We start from the raw sequence: 13,561 nt of genomic DNA, 5'->3' as shown, positions 1-13,561 counted from the left end.
AATATAATTATTGTAAAAAAAATAAGTCTTTTACTGAATCAAAATCATTAAAACAGCTTTTCTAATTGGAAAATAAAATGAAAATGTATGTCCGAAAATTTAAATCTTAAGTTCAGCAAAGCTCGATGAGGTTTTCGGTTTTGAGGGATACCAATGAATAAAAATTAAGGCAAAGCTATATAATATATGTAGCCAAATAAAATATAAAAATTTAAGTGCATAAAGAGCAGGTGGTAATAAAATAATAATAATACGTCAATAAATAAAATAAAGGAAGCTTTAGCGTGCTGCAAGCGAGCAAGTAGCAGCTTGCAAGACACTTAGGAACTTTGGGAATCGGGGAGGGAACGAACGTATTTAATTTATACCAACGTTATCCTGACAATGCCTTTGTGCATTAGCAATAATAACGCCAGTTGAAGTATGAAGAAAATTAAGTTTTAACGTTTGGGATTTTATTTGAATAATACAAACTGAAGAATCAGCGATGAAGACGGACCCTCGGAGATGTTATCATATCAACAGAAATCAATGTCAATGGCACTGGCTGCGGCCGCATCACAACCATATTAAGTTTGCTGATTATTTTTGTGTAAAGCCGAAGGACTTACCTTGAAGAAATAATGGTGTAAAGATGTTCATTATGCATTCCTTTTCAAACTTTTGCGAAATAAGTCTGTAAACTGTTGTGTTGAATAATGTCCATATGAATACCTCCCTCTAGAGGTTAAAGTATATGATTGAGAAAGCTGACACCCTTGATGGGTGCTACTATTGAGAAAAGCGACACCCTTGATGGGTGCCACCATAATCTAACCCTTGATGAGTGTTACTTTTAAGAAATACAACACCCTTAATGTTACCATTGAGAAGGACGACACCCTGGATGGGTGCTACTATTGAGAAAAGCGACACCCTTGATGGGTGCCACCATAATCTAACCCTTGATGAGTGTTACTTTTAAGAAATACAACACCCTTAATGTTACCATTGAGAAGGACGACACCCTGGATGGGTGCTACTATATCACCCTTGATGGGTGCTACTATTGAGAAGGACGACACCCTTGATGGGTGCTATGAGAAGAACGACACCCTTGATGGGTGCTACACCATGTACTGTATTGATTAACACGACACCCTTGATGGGTGGTACTAGGCAACACCCTTGAAGGGTGCTACTATTGAGACGAACGACACCCTTGATGAGTGCTACTACTGTATTAACACAACACCCTTGATGGGTGATTGAGAAAGACCTCACCCTTGATGGGTGCTTCTATTGAGAAACACAAACTCCCTTGATGGGTGATTCTATTTATAAAGACGATACTCTTAATGGATGCTTTTATTGAGAAATATAACACCCTTGATGGGTGCTACATTGCCAACAAATTAATTCAATATAGAATTATTAATGTATAAAGAGTTGTAAAACCAGTAAGAGATTATGTTTTGTAGAGAAGACAAAGAGACTTAAGGATAATAATTATTTTTTCCAAGGAACCTCTCCGCACGATTTAATAGTTCATCAGACACAATCTTACCAAGCACCAGATGGGAAAGGAATAAAAATCCCGCCGCTTGGATGTGCAAGTAAATTTGAAATAATTTGTTTCTTAATGCTGGATTTGTGTATCGGAAGAAAATAAGACGATGAACCTGCGGGTATTGATTAAAACCAAAAAAAATGTATCGTTCGTTCACGATTTACGAGTTCGTGTTGAGTTCGAGTGCGAAAAAAGTTAGCGTCAATCTTAGATCTTATCAAACATTTGTCAATCATTTGACCGATTTGTGTACAGAAAGAAAATAAGACATGGACCTGCGGGTATGAATTGAAACAACAAATATATCATTCATTCACAATTTACGAGTTCGTGTTGAGTTCGAGTGCGAACAAATTTACCGTTCATCGTTGCATTTTATCAAGCTTTGTCAATCATTTGGCCGATTTGTGTATCGGAAGAAATAAGACGATGAACCTGCGGGTATTGATTAAAACAAAAAATGTATCGTTCGTTCACAGTTTACGAGTTCGTGTTGAGTTCGAGTGCGAACAAAGTTAGCGTCAATCATTAGATCTTATCAAGCATTTGTCAATCATTTGACCGATTAATTATAGGAAGAAAATAAGACGATGTATATCGACCTGCAGGTATATTAAAACAACAAATGTACCGTTCGTTGATTACGAGTTCGTGTTTGAGTTCAAGTGCGAACCAAGTTCGTGTTTGAGCTCGAGTGCGAACAAAGTTAAAAGAGTACAAGTAACGTACAAGAACGAAATATGTACACGACTACGAGTGTCTGCAGAATAATTGATAGGGCCATGTGAAATTAATAATGATTGGGCCATGCATGTGTATGATTGGCCAACTGCTATACTACTTAGCACCTGCTATCTAGGAAGGATTTTTTGTCAAAATCATGATGGGGCTATATGTAGAAAAGCGTTCTGCTTCTCTTCCAATTTGCACCATCTGTACATTTTTGTTTAATTATGTCTACTGCTTGACATTTAAAGGGAATATACATCATTTGCTTTTGCTGTATCAGAAATGGTGGAATTGGGTTGGAATAGCAAATATAGTTACACTGAGTTTTGGAAGTTTTGGGTTCGAAAATGCTATAAAACCAATAACGATCATTTTCCTGTAGTCTGGTTCCCTGACTCCATATAAGAAGAAACAGAGCAGTTTACATACATTGGGGAATTGTAAGGTCAGGAACCTCTAGCTGTCTCGTACCCGTTCATAGGTTTGTAATCGATTGCAAACAAGTGCAATGGTCAATTGGGGCCAGTATTTGAAAAAAGCCAGTTGTTTCCAACGCTGATCGGCCGATCAGCGTTGGAATTGATACAAAAATACCATTTTCTTGAAAATGCAGTATACCAGGTGCCATAATTTTACAGGATGCTTTAGACTGTCATTTACCAACATCCTGTTAAGGTATTTCGCAAAAACTTGGTAGTTTTATTTTCGATGTTTGCAATGTTGTATATTCCCTTTAAGACAATGATTGTGAGCTGTAGTAGGGTCAATGTTTGTACGGAATATTTTTTTTCTGTTTCTAACAATTTGTATTAGATATTTAGGGCCATGTGTACGAATCAAACTTTTTTGATTCTAGTCGCGTCTATCATGCATTTTCTCGTCGTTCCATATTGATTGTCATTGTGAAAAAAATCATAGGGCCATGTGTACAAAACTGTCATCGCCGTTTTGAAGATATTTATGCCAAACCCAATTTTTCTTGCGTTATCTTCTGTACTTATGTGACAGATTAATTACAGGATTCCAGGGCCATGTCTGACTTTGTTTTTGTAAAAAATCTTTCCAATTTTATTATGCCAAATTATTTAGGGCCATGTGAAGTAGTGTAGAGATCTTCTATTCCTCCGTTCTGTAGAGATTTCTGCAATTATTTTGAAAGCTGCTTGTGCATTCATCCCGTCTTGAGTGCGAATCATCGTGTAATACACTCTAGGGTCATGTGTTAAGTATCCATAGCTATTTTGAAGCTTAAAAAAAGCTCAAATGTTGGATCTAAGTTTTCTTGTATACTCTGTATATTCCTCACCCGCTGTAACTTCACCGTTGTTGATGGAGTGAAATACTCTATAAGGCCATGTTTAAGAATCTACTATTTGTCCATGTGACAGAAGTTTTCTTGGAGATTTAGTATTGTTTAAAAAAAGCTCTACATGTATAGGGCCATGTGCAGATCTTACAGATTCATTGAAACATGTAGCGGTCGTAAAACGTAATAAGAATGACGGTTTCAACGATTCCACGATTATTTTGTGACATGAAATAGTCTCTTATCCTTGTCGAAACGTGTCTTATGGACATGAAGTATTGTTTGTGATTTGTTCTTCCATAATATCCGTTTCGCAAAGATCGATAATTGCCTTTTGTGTTAGGGCCATTGTGTCAACTTTGTTTATTGTAAATCAGGTGTAATATGATACCTGTAGCGTCGGATACACCTTGTAATCGCTCTGTAAAGTGTATAGCCTGAATTTACAGGATGAAACAATGTGCATTAATTAATTTAACAACCACAACAGCAGTGGAAGATTTGATCGATGGTACATTTGAATTCTGATAAGTCCGATCACAGCTGGTCGGCAATGTGAATGTTATAAGATGGAATTTTGCGTCGGGGTGATATAAATCAAATTAGGTTTTGCCCTTCACCGACGTTTTTAAACACCGTGAATGTTGTTTCCCTTTGAACCGCGTTGCGCGTCAGTGGATGCGCGTTGCTTTTGCGCAAACTGGAATATCATCTTCGCGACCAGTAGGCCAAATTATCTATTTAGAATAACCTAACCTTTCATTCTCAACGGTTGAATCCATTACAGTGGTCAGGTAAGGGCCACTAATTGGATTATTTTCACTGTCTGTATGTAAGATGCTTTGTATCCAATTAGAGATCTAAGTAGCGTAGACCTAAAGTAGGTTTCTCCTTTTTTTTCTCTATGGTTGTATCTTTATAGTGGTCAGGTAACGACTACTAATATACGTTTCCTTCTCTTTATACCACAGCACCGGTCACAAATTTGATCAGAAAGCCACTGAACATTGTAGTTATAAAACCTAGCTCCGCTAGGAAGACTTCTTTTATTTTCAGCAACTTGCAATTAGGTTAGGAGGACCGGCAAGCCGGAGTGCTCATGTCAGGAGCTGCTGACACGGAGGAACCGGAAGCAGGGAGGAGGAACACCGAATGACTGAAGACCCTGCTTGCTGGGCATCCCATTACTGATTTCCCAGGTAAAAATATCAATGTTATTTTCCTTTCGAACAATGTCTTAGGGTGTTTCAATTGTACTGATTATTTTGTCTGCGATTAATGATACCTTATTTTTTTTTTAGTACGATAAGTCTAGAGGAAAATAAATTTAATGTGAAATTAATAATCACTTAACTTCACAAAAGAAGAGCAACCGGCGCATAATTGTCCCGCACACATTTTCTTACATGTGTTCCTTCTAATCTTCTGACAGAGATGACGGTCTGCAAGATGAGATGCCATTCTGGACGAAGATAAAATCACTTTTGAATCCCAAGGAACCGGAAGCAGGGAGGAGAACCGACGGAAGGACTGAAGACCCTGCTTGCAGAGCAAGTCTTCACCAATTCTTGAGGTTATTTAGCAAAAGGGATTTAGATGTATTTTTCATTTATTCATTTTCTATTTTTGTCTTAGTCTTCAGGACGTTGCATATCGAACTTTTTATGACAATCTTTTCACTCAGATAGGGTTGTGCTTCAAATGTGAAATATGTAATATAAAAGATAAAGGGCCTATTTCTTTCATCTTTGCAGATTCCTCTTGTTTCGTGTAAGCAGCAGAGATGATGACAATATACATAACGGAGTGCAGTAGTTCACCAAGGCAGGAAGATGAATTTTGGCAACACTCGACTGAGTTTTACAATAGCTAGAACCTGAAAAGTTCCCATAAGTTTCTCTTAAAAAGTCGTCACATTTTATTAATCCGAGGTATGTATAAAGACACCATCCCATTCAAAATCCTTCCGAAAACCTGCTGGATAGATTTAAAAAGCTGTATATGTCAACTTATTTAATCAATAGGTTTAAGTCCTACCTAAGTGGTCGTAGTCAGTCTGTGAATATCGAGGGCAACATTTCAAAGGTACCGCCACTAAAAACGTTAATGTTCCGTAGGCTAGGGGTCGATCTTATGTCCACTTTTATTCATTATTTATTCTGGTGATCTAACATCTTGTATCCCTTGTACAACGTATTAGTCATCGGTGATATTTCTGTCAATATCACACTAGTTAAAAAATGCGCTGATCTACGGAGTTATAAACTTGGTCACTGTTGCCATGCACGGAAACTTCCCGTGTTTTTTCCACAAATTTTCGCGGGGTTCTGCCCATCCCGCAATCGGCAATTCGTGCCTTATACTGGAATGTTTAACATGCATTTTTACAAGCTTTATTTGAGTAAAAAAAAATGGTGAAGAAGTCGTGTTTGTCAGTATTTGTCTGTTTCACATGTGCACTTTTCCTTGTAATTTTAGTTTGAGTAAGTTATTTTAAAAAATGAATGCAGGGCCCCAATGGAAACCCATTTCAAACTGTTTAGGCGTACCCTTGGTAAAGAAATGTAATAAATAAATTAATAAATAGATAAACAGAGGATCAGAAAGGAAATCATCAGATTTTCCAATTTATAGGTTATGGGTTGTTATTTAAATCCCGCAAATGGGGGAAATGTGATCATTCATTTTTCGCCCGTTCCAAGTCCATTTTATAGTAGCTTTCAAATTATCAAATTGTTCCTCGTATGCACATTTATACACTCGATATTTTATTTTCTTCTCTTCATAATGTCATGATTTTATATAATAAATATTTGAAGAGTTTATTTCAAAACGCGACTTGTCCATTTGATAGAAGTGAAAAATCGACCGGTTATGAAACTTTAACCCTAAACCTGCTGAATCCAACATGATCCAGCTATACCATTTACCCGTTGGAGCCTGTTGGATTGAGCAGTAAACCCCTGGCACAAATTAATGTACATATTTCCTATGTTTCTGATTGCAATATGTTGTACTCAGCAGGCAACTGAAAACATTCAAAGTCGACTTCTGTTGGGTACTGGTAAATAACGCCAAGTTGGACTCTGTTGCATGGATCCACATAGAAACACACTAAAAATGGTCCCAATGATGGGACTTGCGGTTTTGCCGAAGTCAATTGAGGGTGATCGGCTGACGGATAAGGTTTACGCACAAAACCACGAGCCAATGAGGTTTTGTATAGAAAGCTGGCCGACCACTTTTGCGAGGGTGTGCCGGTAATGTGGACTCCCTTACCTCCCTACTTACTGGAGGAATGAAGACGTCGTTAAACCTGGGCCACGCTGAGTGGTAGAGTAGCATCCATCAGGAAACACATGATCACACCAACTTGTTGTAGGCGTTGACCGAGCCGCACTTAACAGTGTTTTCAACTGCCTATTTAATTGGAACCACTAAACAATTTCAGGAGTTCCGCTCTAGATGTTGTCTGGAGCTAACAAATGAGGTTCACTCAGAATGACGACTGTCTTCCAAGAGTCCTAGATCCTCAACGATCGGACGGAGTGGCGCCTAATTCATCCGGAGATTTTTCACAAGTTCATGTGAAGTTGGAGTTCACTCCGATGGTGGATTTGTTCCCAACTCGGCTAAACACACAGTTGGAGAAGTTTGTGTCTTGGTAACCAGAGTAATCCTAAGACGTAGAAGGTAGATGCTCTTCTGATGAACTGGAAAAGGCTGAATCCCTTGTCATAATCTCTAAGTGTATACAAGGGCGGATCCAGATCCCATTATTTTTTTTTTGGGGGGGGGTGCCAAAAGAATTGGTTCCCCAAAAAGTGGGTTCCAAAAATTACTGCGTGGGGTTCAAGACCCGCTTAAGGGCCCCGATTTTGTTTTTGATTCTAAAGATTTACTGTGGTGCGATCTAAGGCAATTTCTGACCACTTTGACCAAATTTTTTGAGGAAACGATGGTGTTGTACGCAGTGCCCGCCTTTATTGCGACCGGCGTGGATCCGCCCTTGAGTATATACAAGAGGAAAATGCTACGGTGGTTCTGATCACCTTAGTGCAGTCAACTCAGGCTTGGTATCCCAAGTGTCTAGGATTGACCATCGCGAATCCTGTTCTCGTTGCAGAAGGCAAGATCTTCTTCGTCTTCCACACAACCAAAAATTACATCCACTGTTTTGCAGTGTACAACTATATAACCGCCTTGTATAAATAGCCGCACTGTATAATGCTATTCGCAATTATGTATGTAATGTAATTCCCCAATTACATAAGGCTCCTCCCTTATTGTTAATTAATGTCTGCCGCCACAACAGATTTTCAAGCTTCCAACAGGGCAACCGTGGCTGGGGTACACAGGCTTTGCACCAACACGCCGTGTGATCCTTGCAAACTTCATGAGCTTTAGAAGGTCGGCCAAAGGGCGAGTCTATCCGTGTCTAGGCACGTGATCACCATGGGCGTCGCGAGGGGGGGCAAGGGGGCACTTGCCCCCCCCCCCCCCGAAAAGCAAAAAAAAAAAAAAAAAAAGGAAGAAAAAGAAAAGAAAGAAAAGAAGAGAAAAAGAGGCGCGAAGACAAAGTGGTGTAAATTTGATTGGGGGGGGGGGGGGGGGGCAAAATGTCCCTGCCCCCCTCTTAAACTGATAAATCGAGAATGTGCTGAGAAATACAAGCATTTTTTGGCAAAACAATTTTTTGCCCCCCTCTAGAAAAAATCCTGGCGACGTCCATGGTGATCACTGTACACTCACGAGGCCCCCTTCAATGGCGAAGCCATTGTACAAAGGAACTGTTCCGTTACGGATTGTGTAAACAAAACTAGCACAATGCTTTCGCCATTGGTGGGGGTGGGTCCTCCGAGATAGAAGTGACAGCGTGCTGCGTGACTGGATTGGTCTAGGCCCCTACAAGGGCGGTTCCAGAACACAATTTTTTTTGGGGGGGGGGAATTTGGACCCCAAAAAAGTGGGTCAAAAAATTTTTTTTTGGATTCTAGATGCTCTGTGGTGCGATCTGAGGCAATTTCTGACCACTTTAACCAATGTTTTGTTGAGGAAAAGATGGTGGTGTACTCATTGCCTGCCTTTATTGCGATGTCACATGAAAAAAAAAATTGGTCTCGGTTTTTTTTTGGGGGGGGGCATGGCCCCCTTTGCCCCCCCCCCCCCCCCCCCATCCGCCCTTGGGCCCCTATTTACAAAAAGTCTTTGTAAAAAGACTGATATTGCCTTTCCAAAATCGGTACTGGGACTTTCTAGGTGTAAATTACCCTTCTTGGATTTTGAAATAAGTCTAGTGTTTGGGGTAGGGAAGGAGAGTTTAGGGACACAGTAATTGACATTGCTGTAGCAACTGATTTACACGTAAACTCGTAATAGATGTACCTTTAACCACAAAATGTGCAAAATCCTGTTTAGAAAAAAATATTGATATAAGGCACACTGCGTTTTAGAAATTCATATCTGTTGATGGGATTAATGTACAAAAACATAAAGGCTTTCCTTTATGAAGTTTGTGGCACGATATTGCATAAGAAATAACGCAAGCTTTCCATAATATCCACAAGAAACAACCGAGGGCTGGGGTAAACTAAACCCCTCATCGCCCATCCCAACCCCACCCCACTCCCTTCCATAAAAAAGTTGTCACCCTAAGTATTTTTTTCCAGCACGGTTTGGATCTGATGAGCGCCCCCCCCCAAAAAAAATAATAACACGAAACCTTGGTACTTAATCTTGATCAATATTTTTATTCCCAATGATTAATACTGTGTCATTAAGTACTCAAGTATAATTAGTACATTTAAACAAAATTTGAGCAGTATTGGTACGGTATCACGCTGGGATTTGCTAATATCTCTATCGCGCTAGCGAAAATGACTGAATTAATGGTTATGATCGAAAGAATTCAGATGACATGATTAAACAATTTTTAATAAGTAGATGTCCTCTATAATATGAAATAGTCATATATTTTGTAACGATATAAACTGATTTACATTTGTATACAGTAATTCGTCCCCTAATTTTGAAATGATTACTACATTATTATTTTAGAAAATTACTACATTATATTATTTACATAATTATGATAAAAATACATGTACCATTAATTTTTACGTATTTTCACAAACATTTGTTCAGTACACACCCGATAACATGTTCTATTTCATTTGGATAATACACATATCATGGACGTTCATAGTGAACAATGGGTTGGAAACCATTGCATTGGATAGTACGACATTCGGATACAACGAACATAATTACCAGGTCCGGCGGATTTCCTGCTAACGGGAGTCGACTGTATATAAATTTGTCAATATCAAGGTATTTACAAGGTAAACACGAGTGACCTTATTTCTTTAAAGGCATATATAAGATAATTTGCTTTCTTGCATTTTGTTTGTTTCTAATAATAAAACAACTCCAAAATCCAAAAAAGGAATGTTCAAAACCTGAGCTGATGAAGCCTCAACTCCGTGGATATTGAACTCTTCGAGAAAATAGTGAAAGAGCATGCACAATTTTTCGATCATAAATTAAACACGATTTCGTCCATATAACATTCTTTATATCCAAAAATCAGTCAATTGACTGATTGTTTAGATATCACATGCATTCCTTGATTTCCTCTAATTGACAGTTAGTTTCACGGGATGTTTAGTACCAGTAACATCTTAAATCCATTAATAATAATTCGGTCGGGTAATTTCGGGATATAGATGCAAATAACCGAGTATGCCTTTTAAAACTATAGTCTCCGCCTAGTCATCAGGCTCTGGGTTCGTTGAAAACTTGACATTATTATGTACATAAGATGAACAGATAATGACAGACCATAGCTTCAAATTTATTTACATTAATTTTGATCTGGAATACGGTACCCTGTGGAGACATCATTGCACAATAGGGAACAAAAGATTGTATACGTCTCCACAGAGCAATTTCTATCGGTGAATTCGTCTCCACAAGGATATCACGAAATAGATATAGGTCTAAAGATTTTACTCAAAAACTAGGAATTTCCAAGGTGTGTTGAAGTGTCGCACATTGAAGTATTTTATGTAAGGGATATTAAGTCCGAATTTCAGCCCAGGAAATTAGTTTGGTTAAAATAGGAGTATTTTGAAAGCACACTTTCAAACTCGAAAACTATAGTACACGGGAACAAAGAAATGACTCCACAATGATACACATTCCAGAATGATTGCTCTGTTTAGCTGTTTGGAGGTTCGTCACCCTACAATCAGCGAAAACACCAACACTGAGAGTTTGAGAAATTCAACCAAATGTTCTAACTTATTACATTACATGCATTTTTACCAACGCACGGCTAAACTGTACTTCTTGCCTCCCGCTTGCTTCTACAAATATGCGCTTAGCAGAAACTGTTGCTTAGCAATTGTTAACAATTTTTGTGTTTGCTAATCACGAATCAGCTGAGTACCAGTCACAAGAAATAGTATATAAACTGCATGACGCTTTAGCTGGTGACCTGTTTTACTGAGCAAATATTTTGTGTGCTTTACAAACTTCTATGCCTAGCAGCTTCGTGAATTGAGACGGGTAAATATTACGTTGACCTCGCGAAAGAGGTCGTCAGAATGACAACGCGAGATAAATACTTAGGCCTATTCTGAGTTGTTGGTGAGCTTGCGATAGAGAAAATTCACTATAACATGGATGCTTCTGTGTGAAGGTCTGTAAATAGGCCCAAAATTGCCTACGCGAGCCGAATTATGCCTTCTAATCCTGAGGTATTAAAGCATAATGAGGGCCGTGATCTTGAGGATTTGTCAAAAAGGAGAGGGCATGCCCGTGTAGAGGACTGTGATTACTGTGAAATTTTGATAAAATTAGGGCCTAAAATGGTGCTATTTTGCAATAAAGCGTAGGCGTCCACTTAATGGCGATGGGCTTCAGGACTGCTTTTTGGTTGATCATCTTTTGGATGGATTTTTCTCCCAACAGTCATGGGTCTATCCCCCCAAAATGTACAACAATGAAAGATGATGAAATAATCGTTAATGTGATGGAATCGGGGATGTAAATTGTACATTAGGATTTGCCCTTCGCCGACGTTAGCGGTACTCGCTACTGCATCATTAGACTCGATTCGGCTAGCCACCCCGGCAAGCTCGTTGGTCGAGTGGTAAGACATATGCACTGTAGTAAGCAGAATGTCGTGGGTTCGAGTCCCACCTGAGTAAGCTTGTGAAAGTTTTTTTCTCGCAAGCACCGAGTATACAGTGTTTATAAAATTCGCCAGCCAAACTTTCCTTTGTAACAGTACTGCATGAAGTGTATTATTTTTTTCTACCCCTGGTGACCTAATCATGCATGGGCCAGTCCTTCGATCTGATGCTTAATGTCTTGAGCTAATTTATCCCATTTAATTCTCTCGTGAGTAGCATCAAAGCAAAAGAGGATATCTTGAAGCTCCCGTGGGACTGCAGATTTGTCCCTTCGAAGCGGGAAAATGACGTGACCGGCTTCCTTGAATTTCAGAGCATGATGCATGAGAAACTTGCACTCCCTCTCGAAACCACTTGTAAGGACGAACAAAATACAAGCACTGCTTTTCATCAAATGCAACTCACTGTTAAGGACGAAGGAACCTGCCAGGGCATATTCTTGGGTTGTGCACCCCTTTAACTTTCTCATTTTCAACTTAGGAAGCAATTCTTCGTGCACCCACTCTGCGTCACTCGCCGTGTGTATCACAAAGAAGTCAAAATCTTTCAGCGTCCGACCAGAGCCCTTTTCAGGTGGTGAATCTCTAATGACCATGCCTCTTATTTCATCTGTTAGTGATGCCGCAGCCCCATCTGCTGGCTTATCATGTGGGTTTTGGTTGGGTGCTTCGAGCCCACTAACCGTTGAGGAGGCCACAATCAGGCTAGGAGCATGTTCAGATGGTGCGACCGGAGACAGAGTGTCCATGGGCTTGGGATTTCCCTTGTCAGGCTCTCCAACACCGTGATCCTCTTTCTCTGGGCTTTCCCAAGACTCCTTGAGTAACCCACCAGGGCGAGGAGGTGGGGCGAGAGGGGACGGCGGTTCGTTAGAAGTCAGCACATACAAAAGACTGTCGTTGTTCTGGATTGTTTTACAGTAGTCGGCAAAGACCTGAAGTTCGTGTTTGTACTCGGGTCTCAAGTTGCCAAAGCCGTGCTTGATGAGGGCGCTAGTCCCGTACTTTTCAACTGCCTGCCTCAAGGACTGAGCCATCTCCTCTAAAGGAGAATCATCCTTTGGATCGCTCTGAAGTAAGCACAGATAACTATTGAACTGCTCATTGAAGTAGCCTGTATACTGCGAAGTGGCAGGCTGCAACTTTAAAAGCTTCCTTATATATCTTTATTGACTCGCGATAGTGGCCCAAGTCAAATAAGCAGCGCCCCAGCAAGCGTCTTACTGAAATTAATCGGTTACCATCTTCACAATCTTCAGCTTGTTTCAAGTATTCGAATTCCTGCTCCAGGTATTGCCTTTTTGACTCCTTGGGCTCATCTGGGTCACACTTGGCCAACAAGTGACACACTTCCGCGATATTTTGCAAGTCCCACGAAGCATGGCGAATGACAATGGCCCTCTCCATATCACTTTTTGCGAGTTCTAGAACCCTTCGATCTGGTTTGGGGTTTCGTTTATTATCTTTTTCAGCCTTTTCCATCTTCCATTTGTAGAACTTCAGCTGAACTGTTCCTCTTGTACTGAAAGCGTAGAAGTTATAGTCGCTGTTGTCTAGTGTGATCGACTTATCTAGCAACCTCAGTGCCTCTTTTGTGTTACGCCTGAGTTGATACACAAAGTTTGCGTAGCGAGCTAAGATCCTCGGACTGTTTTGGGTCACACTCGAGAGCTTTCATCATGCAAAGCTCCGGGTTTGCAACGTACTTTTTCAGATCGTCCGGCAAATGGGCAGAGCTGCAGTGCTTCCTCAACTGAACCTTGCGGAGAATGTCTCCCAA

General features: G+C 39.9%; 1 long non-coding RNA gene and 1 pseudogene across 1 annotated transcript; one reads left to right on the top strand and one right to left on the bottom strand.

Annotated features, from left to right (window-relative positions):
- The first annotated feature begins 3,023 nt into the window (after positions 1 to 3,023).
- On the top strand, positions 3,024 to 6,409 carry LOC119742423. The gene is made up of 3 exons (XR_005272849.1): positions 3,024 to 4,783; positions 5,017 to 5,157; positions 5,339 to 6,409. It is a non-coding gene; the product is annotated as an uncharacterized LOC119742423 (long non-coding RNA).
- A 5,123-nt stretch (positions 6,410 to 11,532) lies between these two features.
- Positions 11,533 to 13,561, bottom strand: LOC119743310 (annotated as a pseudogene).

This window comes from Patiria miniata, unplaced genomic scaffold, assembly GCF_015706575.1.
Source record: "Patiria miniata isolate m_02_andy unplaced genomic scaffold, ASM1570657v1 HiC_scaffold_6, whole genome shotgun sequence".
In the NCBI taxonomy this organism is placed as follows: Eukaryota; Metazoa; Echinodermata; class Asteroidea; order Valvatida; family Asterinidae; genus Patiria; species Patiria miniata.
The sequence above is the reverse complement of the archived record's forward strand: the minus strand, read 5'-3'. Positions and strand labels throughout refer to the sequence as shown.